Source organism: Carlito syrichta, unplaced genomic scaffold, assembly GCF_000164805.1.
Source record: "Carlito syrichta isolate Samal-C Ts95f unplaced genomic scaffold, Tarsius_syrichta-2.0.1 Scaffold301819, whole genome shotgun sequence".
Lineage (NCBI taxonomy): Eukaryota > Metazoa > Chordata > Mammalia > Primates > Tarsiidae > Carlito > Carlito syrichta.
The window spans coordinates 17,829-26,264 of record NW_007245915.1 but is presented as its reverse complement, the minus strand read 5'-3'; the positions used below and the strand labels follow the sequence as shown (position 1 = coordinate 26,264).

Sequence of the window (8,436 nt, the reverse complement as noted above, 5' to 3'; positions counted from 1 at the left end):
GACACGATCTTCTGAAAGACAGAAGCAGAGATGGAGAACCAACTCTTTGACTCGGCTTTGGCTGAAATGAAAGAAGCCATGTCACGGCCTAATTGGATAAGCCTGTGAGAGAAGAATGTGGTTCTAATGAGCACTGGATCATTTCCGAGTGTCTCGCTGGGAAGGCGAGGCGGTTTACATCCCACACCCCAGGAGTCCCGAAGACAGAAGTTTCCCTGGTCCGGAGGGCGAGGGCCATCCAAATGGCGCTTTCCAGACGCCCTTTGTCCATGTTTTCTGACACGGAGCCAAAGCTTCCCGAAGAAGCGGCGACTGCCGCGTCGTTCTGGACTTTCGTTCGCTGCTGGATCTCTCCAGAAGGTCCCCATCTTGTCCATGCGGGGACATCATTGCACCTCAGGCCACTAAAGATTCTGTTTGCACCCTAACCTGCCGGATGCTTTCGTGGCTGAGGCTTGTTCACGTAGGTTGTAAATCTATATTAGGCACGGCGGACACTCACCAGCCCGGAAGCAAGTGTGGCCTGCACGGTTTAAGCTCTTAGAGGATCTTCGACCCCTGAATCTCTCTTCCTCCTTTCGTGTTGCAGGGAACGTAAAATAATGCCTCCAGTACATTCAGGTCTAAACACAATGCTCACCTAGTTTCTTCGACCCGGGGGACTGCGTGGCACTTCGGGGAATTGCCTCTTTGTTTTGATTTTTAGGCAGGGTCTCACTCTGTTGCCCAGGCTGGTGCTGTGGCACAACCGACTTCCTGGGCTCAGGTGATCCTCCCACCTCAGCTTCGCAAGTAGCTGGGACTACAGGCACACGCCACCACGCCTGGCTTATTTTCTTATTTTTTGTGGAGATGAGGTCTCGTTGTGTTGCCCAGGCCGGTTTCAAACTCCCGGGCTTGAGCAATCCTCCCACCTCGGTCTCCCGGATTGCTGGGATGACAGTCGTGAGCCACCACGCCCAGCCTGGGGAGCTACTTTTATGCTCTAAGAGGCGAACTGAGCGGCTCAGCTGGGGTGAGCCATCCCGTGCGCCCAGGACCCAGGCTCGCCAGCCAGAGGCAGTGGAGTAGCGCCCGCCAGGAGGCCCAGTGCGTTCCCCACGCACCGAGAGGGTAGATTGCCGGTTTTCCTCCAAACAGCTCAGCCACGTCCGCTCGTCCGTCTTGCCGTCACCAGAGACGACATCTTGAAACCGGCCCAGCCAGGCAAGTGGTTCGCTCCGTCTTTGCTTCCTCTGTTTATTCACTCGAAAAGTGTTCACCGGATGCCGATCGCACGGCAGGCGCTGTTTTAGATACTAGGAAAAGAGAGTAAATCGAAGAGACCGAGAATTCCCTCCTCTGAAGGTGCTTATTTTGAAAGCAAGGCGAGGGAAGCCAAAAGCAAGCCCAAGCCACGACGGCCGAGTCAACGGACGGCGGTAAGTGCCACGACGGGCGATCGAGCAGACGAGGGCCGGCGAGCGAGGGGGCCCTCGTAGACAGAGAAGGCCCCCTCCGGAGGACATCTGAGCAGAGGAGATGCCCTGAGGTCCCCTGGGGGAAGAACGCTCCAGGCGGCGCAGCGGGTGCCAGGGCCCTGAGGCGGGGGTGCCCGAAAGACCGGAGGAAGGGCCAGAAGACCGCTGCCCTGGGCCGCGGGCAGTGAGCCGGAGCCGGAGGCGGCCGGGGTCAGACGGGCTCAGCAAAGGCTTCTGAGCGTCTCCTCTGAGCTGGACTTTGTGGGAAGCGACGCCCATCCCCATCCACACCTCCAGTGTGGTCTTCAGCCACCCCTCCCTGGAAGAGGAGCCACCGGCAGAAAAGCCTGGAGCTGGAAGCAGGAGCACCGGGTTTCAATCTTGGCTTCCGGACTTCCCTCTGGATTCATCCAAAGTGGAGCCTCTCACAGCTTGCCCATTAAACTGCTCGGGGCCCAACGCAAGGGTTTCGCTAGTTGTAAACGTGGCTAGTGACTTCCAAGACAGAAATTACTTAGCACTGAGGGAACTGCACCGAGAGTTTGGACCACCCCGCCTCAGCATGTTGGATTTTCCCTGCAATCAGTTTAGAGAATCAGAGCCTCGCCCCAACAAGGAAGTAGAATCTTTTGCAAGAAAAAACTATGCAGTAACAGTCTCCATCTTCCACAAGATTAAGATCCTAGGCTCTGACACAGAACCTGCATTTAGATTTTTTGTTGATTCTTCAAAGAAAGATCCAGGGTGGGATTTTTGGAAGCGTCTGGTAAACCCTGAAGGTCAAGTCCTGAAGTTCCAGAGGCCAGAGGAGCCTGCTGAAGTCATCAGGCCTGACATAGCAGCTCTGGTTAGACCAATGGGTATAAAAAAGAAAGAGGATCTGTGAAAATTCCATCGAGCCATTCTAACGCAATGGAATGGCTTGAGCCAATATCTCTGTGAGGGTTTGGTCTCATTTTAAATATCCTGACAATCAAATGTGGCAGTGAAGCATGATTTGTTTTTATGTTATCTTGCTGGTCAGTGGTAATAAATGTCCCCAAGACAGAGACGCTGCCCAAAGCAAAAACACGGTAGCCAAAGAATCAAAATGAAATATAGTAAATGCTTCCCTTGACCATAGAGAAGAATCCAGCATGCACAGTGACCAATATGCTTCAATATCTTATTGTTCAACTTGACATCTTCTGGGATTGTACTTGATGAAAATGCCAACACATTAGACCAGACCACTGTTTGGATTCAAGAAGACGGTGTGATGGAAATCTTTGGAGTAACTAATTGTTGATGTAATAAAGTACAAATAAATGTTGAAAATGTAAACTATGAAAAACAAATCTTTGCTTCTTCCTTTATTAGTGACTACCTGGGGTGAGGGATTGCATTTTTCTTTTTTTTTGAGTCTACAGTACCATGGCGCAATACTGGCTCACTGCGGCTTTGACCTTCTGGGCTCAAGCAGTGATCCGCTTGCCTCAGCCACCTGAGTAGCTGGGACTATAGTGCTACCATGTGCTACCACGCGTGACTAACTTTTTCCCCCTCCATCATTGTAGAGATGGTATCTCACCCTGTTGCCCAGGCTGGTCTTGAACTCTAGGCTCAAGCAATCCACCCACCCTGGCCTCCCAAAGTGCTGGGACTACAGGTGTGAGCCACTAAGGCCTGAATTTTTATTTATCTATTTTTACTTTTCAGGATATTTCTTGGAGACAGAGTCTTAGCTGTGTCACCCAGGCTAAAGTACAGGGGTGCAATCAGAGCTCACTGGAGCCTCAAACTCTTGAGCTCAAGCGGTCCTCCCGCCTCAGCCTCCCGAGTAGCTGGGACTACAGGCGCGCACTGGCAGGCCTGGCTGATTTTTATTTTTACGTTCTGTAGAAACAGGGTCTTATTATATGACCCAAGCTGGTCTCAAACTTCTGGCCTCAAGTGATCCTCCTGCCTTGGCCTCCCAAAGTGCCGGGATGACAGGTGCCTGCCACCACGCCTGGCCTTGGTCGTCGTCAGTTTCCTGCTTTTCAAATGAGGCCCAGAGACTCGCCCTTGCCGAGTTGCTCAGGTGGCCGAGGGAGGATCAGAACCCAGACTTGGGTGGCTCCAAAACCCAAATATTCAGGCAGAGTGTCGTTATCAGTATTTTCTGGAGTGTCGTGTGTAACTTGCCTTTCCCTCGCACTGTGTGTTTCCTTTGCACGTGGCTGTGACGCAGACTCCTGGCTCACCCGTGTCCCTGCCCAAGCCTCGGTTTCACTCTCTGCCTGCCCCGTTAGACGGCGACGGGCTGAAGTGAGGGGACGGAGCTGCCCGTCTCTGCATCTCGTTAAACAAGCTGGATGGCACCGAGGGGAGTGGCATTCTGCCAAGAGCCCTGGGCTGGGAGTCGGGCACCGGCTGGCCCCGGAGCCACCTTCTTGGCAGATGTCAGCCCTCCGGGGAGCGCCATCACCCAGGAGGGGCTGTGCCGAGGTGCCGCATGGCCTGGTGTCTCAGCCGCTGACGCATCCACGTGTTCCTCGTTTGCCACATGCCCGTGCTCTCCTGCAGGTGGTGACTTGGCAGGCCGGGCCCTGCTGTCTCGGGACGCCCTCGTCGTGAACACGCAGCTGCCGGGGTCACCCTGGAAGGAGCGGGGGCGCCGGGGATCGCCCAGGATGCTGTTTAAGGTCCAGGACGGTGGGTGGTTCACACTCCATCGGCCATGATCCCTCGGCCATGACCAGGGGTCTCCAGCCTAAGTGCGAGGGGGGCTGGGGAATGTGGACCCAGGTGTGTCCGGGGGGAAGAAATGGGTGGCGGACCAGGAGCCTCGTCTGTGCCACGGCCTCTGCGTTTTGAAAATCTTACGTCCGGACCAGAGTCCGGCAAAGCTAGAGCTTATTTATTTTTTATTTATCGAATGGGAGTCTGACTCTGTAGCCCAGTGGCACCATCACGGCTCACTGCAATCTCCACCTCCTGGGCTCAGCCTCTCGAGCAACGGGGAGTGCGGGTGAGCACCACCATGTCTGACTTAGTTCCTTATTTTTTTGGGAGAAACAAGGTCTCACTCTGTTGCCCTGGCCGGTCTGGAACTCCCGGGTTCAAGCAGTCCTCTCATGCTGGCCTCCCTGAGTGCTGGGATCACAAGCTTGAACCACCACACCTGGCCATTATTGTTTAATTAATTGGTTAATGAGTTAATTAATGTAGAGACAGGGTCTTGCTCTGTCAGCCAGGCTGGAGTGCAGGAAAGTGATCATAGCTCACTGTGGCTTCCTACTCTGCCTCAGCCTTCCGAATAAAGGCTACACATCTTTTTTTTTTTTTTTTTTTGAGTTGGAGTTTCACTCTGTCACCCAGACTGGAGTGCAGTGGCATGCTCACAGCTACCCCAGCGTCGACCTGCTGGCCTCTGGCGATCCTTCCGCCTTTGGCGATCCTTCTGCCTTCCGAGTAGCTAGAACCACAGGTGTGTGCTGCCACGCCTGGCTAATTTTTTATTTATTTTATTTTATTTCTATTTACTTAGAGATGAGTTCTCGCCAAGTTGCCCAGGCTGGTCTCGAACCCACGGACTCAGGCAATCCACTTGCCTCGGCCTCCCAAAGTGCTGGGATGACAGGCTGAGCCACCGAGCCCCGTCAAGGCTACATATCTTTTGAAGACAATAGGGCAGGATATCTGCACTTGGTACTTTGGGACGTGCCATTGCAAAACCCCTGACGATTCCCTTCCCACTCTTTTTTTAAGTTAAATTGTGTATTATTATAGAGATGTGGGACACAAGTGAGGATTAACTCCATACATGGGCTGCATGCTGGTGAAGTTTGGGCTTCTGATGGGCCCTCACCGTTACAGAAACACATAACCAAGCGCCACACGGTTGCATTCCTAAACAGGTCACAAAAGCTGTCACTTCATCCCTCCCACTTTTGAGACAGAATTTTCCCCTTGGTGACACAGGTGGTTGTCACTACCCTGTGGGCCGCACAGGTGAGGAGACAGTGCAGGTGCTCTGAGTCGTGGCATCGCAAAGCACACTCGCGCTGGGGTGGGTGGAGTCAGTGCAGGGGTTGCAGGTGTCACGCAGGAGCACGTTGGTTCCAACAGCTCACTGCTCGTCACTGCTGTCCTCACTTGATGTAAATATGGAAACACAGTTTCTATCAGATGGGATTGGTGAAATATCTTATGCAAAAGGTCTTCGTAATGAAAGCTGTCCGGAGCCACAAAATTGGCTGGTTTTTGTCAACAATGAGAGCCTTCCGGACGCCAACACTGTGCCTGGTGAATGGACTAGAAGGTACAGCCCCTTGCCCCGGCAGGCCTCAGAGTCCAGCGGCATGCAGGGACACACGTGTTAGCAGACAAATATTTTTTACTTTAGACTCAAGGGGTACAAGTGCAGGCTTGTTGCATGAGGCCATGACGTGATGGTGGAGTGTGGGCTTCTATTAGACTAGTTATGCGAAGGGCGTGTGTGGTACCCACTGGGTAGTTTTTCATTTTCTCCTTTTTCTTATCTTCCCTCTGTCTAGCCCTGAGCCAACCGCTTTCCCCAGGCCGCCCGGCGAGCGACAGAAGCAAGAACACACGGGGCAGAGGAGACGCGGGAGAAAGAACCACGGATGCGGAGACAGCTCCCTGGCCTGGTGGAGAGGGTGAGGAAGGCTCCCGTCGGGCGGAAGGGCCCCATGGCCTCCAGGAGGGCAAAGCCCAGAGTGGCGCAGGAGGGCTGTTGCTTCAGAGACGGGCTCCTGGCACGACCGGGGCTGAGGCTTCCGGACACAGTTCCAGTCCGGCCACCCAAACTGTGGCCGCCCCAGCCCCCGTGAACTTGGCTGCTGTGTCAACGGCCCTTGAGGTCGTGCTGGCTTGAGGCTGTGGCTAGGACAAGCGTGGGGAGGGGGGCGTGGGACCGCCTGGCTGCCCAGGCTCTCATCTGGCCGCGTCTCTGGTGGTTTCAGCACTGCTGCAGACAGCGGTGGGCTCAGCAGCTGGCAGGCGCTCTTGGCCAAGGAGGGGGTGGAGGCAAGCCTGGAGCAGGCGCACCTTTCCGGGGTGACGGGGGCAGGAAAGCCACTCCCGGGGGCAGAGAAGGCCGACAAGGCGTGTGTAGCTTTTCTGCCTTTGCCCTTCCAGAGTCCCCGGTGTGGGTTGCTCCCATCTTTAGTCCATATACGCCCAGTTAAGCAGACAATGACAAAACACCTATCCGAGCACCTATCCGAGCCCCGGGGCTATGAGAGAAGGCTCCCTGGAGGAGGTGGGTTTAAACCGAGACTTGAGGGTGAATGGGAGTTAGCCCAGTTAATGGATGAAGTCAGAGAATTTCAAGATAAGGAACGGGTAAAAACTCAGAGGCAAGAATGATTCGGAAGCACAGGCAACAAAGGAAGAAAACAGATCAGTTGTACTACATCAACATTGAAAACCTTTGTGCATCAAAGGAACTACCAGCAGTGAAAAGACAGCCCACAGAACAGAAGAAAATGTTTACAAATGACAGATCTGACAAGGATCTAGCATCCAGAATAAAGAAAGACCATCCACAAGTCAACAGCAAAATAAACAATCCAGTTTAAAAATGGGCAACGGACTTGAACAGGCGTTTCTCCAGAGAAGACACCCAAACCGTCAATAGCACATGAAAAGATGTTCATTGTCACTAATCATCTGGAAATGCAAGTCAAAACCGCAGTGAGATACCACTTTATACCCACTGGAATTAGAATTCTATACATAAGGAAAATAACAAGTGTTGGCGACAACGTGAAGAAGCTGCATTCCTTGTGCATGGCTGATGGGAATGGAAAGGGCTGCAGTCGCCGTGGAAACAGTGCAGTGGTTCCTCAGAAAATTAAAAATAGCGTCACCATCTGATCCAGCAATTCCAAGTGTGTGCCCCAAAGAATTGAAAGCCGAGTTTCAAACAGCTATTTTGAACAGATACCTGTGCTCACAGTAGCAGAAAGGTGGAAGCACCCCACTGTCCATCAGCAGACGGGTGGGTGAGCACGATGCAGTATAGTGGAATATTACTCGGCCTTGAAAAGGAAGGAAATTCTAGCACAAGCTCCAACGTGGGTGAACTTGCGGACATTAAGCTCAGTGAAATAAGCCAGTCACAAAAGGACAAATAGTGTATTAGGTACCCAGCGTCGATTCATCGAGGCAGATAGCAGAAGGGTGGGTGCTAGGGACTGGGGGAGGAGAACGGGGAGCTAGTGTTTCATGGGGACAGAATTTCCGTTTGGGAAGAGGAGAAAGGTGGAACTGGATGTTGGTGGTGGCTGTATAGCAATGTGGATGTACTTAATGCTATGGAATGGTGCACTTAAAATGGGTTGGACACCGTGACTCATATCTGCAACCCTAGCACTTTGCGTGAGTCCAGGAGTTCAAGACCAGCCTGGGCAGCACAGCAAGATTTTACCTTTACAAAAATTTTTTTAATTAGCCGGGCGTGGTAGTTCCAGCTACCTGTAGTTCCAGCTCCTTGGAAGGCTGAGGCGGAAGGATCACCGGAGCCCAGCAGGTCGAGGCGGCGGTGGCCAGGAGTGGTCACTGCACTCCAGTCTGGGCAACAGAGTGAGACTCCAACTCAAAAAAAAAAAATTTTTTTTTTTTTTTAAATTAGCTGGATGTGGTGCATGCCTGTATTCCCAGCTACTTGGAGGCTGAGGAGGAAGGATCATTTGAGCCCAGGAGTTTGCGGCTGCGGGGAACTGTTCTTGTACCACTGCACTCCAGCCTGGTAGACGGAGTGAGACCTTGTCTCTAAAAAAAAATATATGTGTATGTTTAAAATGTTAGGTCTCGTGTCATGCATATATGGGGGCGGAAGACGGGAGAGCGGCTTCTGGAAGGCCAAGTCCTTGCTCTGAAGCGGGAGCCTGAGGGGCTCGGAGGGGGGGATGAGCAGCTGCGCCTGCCGGCTTGGGGGGCTCCGGCGGACTTTCTCCCACCGGCTCCCGCGGAGGGCTCAGGGGGC

At 53.2% G+C, this 8,436-nt stretch overlaps 1 pseudogene; it reads left to right on the top strand.

Annotated features, from left to right (window-relative positions):
• Positions 1-242: 242 nt before the first annotated feature.
• Positions 243-2,346, top strand: LOC103257625 (annotated as a pseudogene).
• The last annotated feature ends 6,090 nt before the right edge of the window (positions 2,347-8,436 follow it).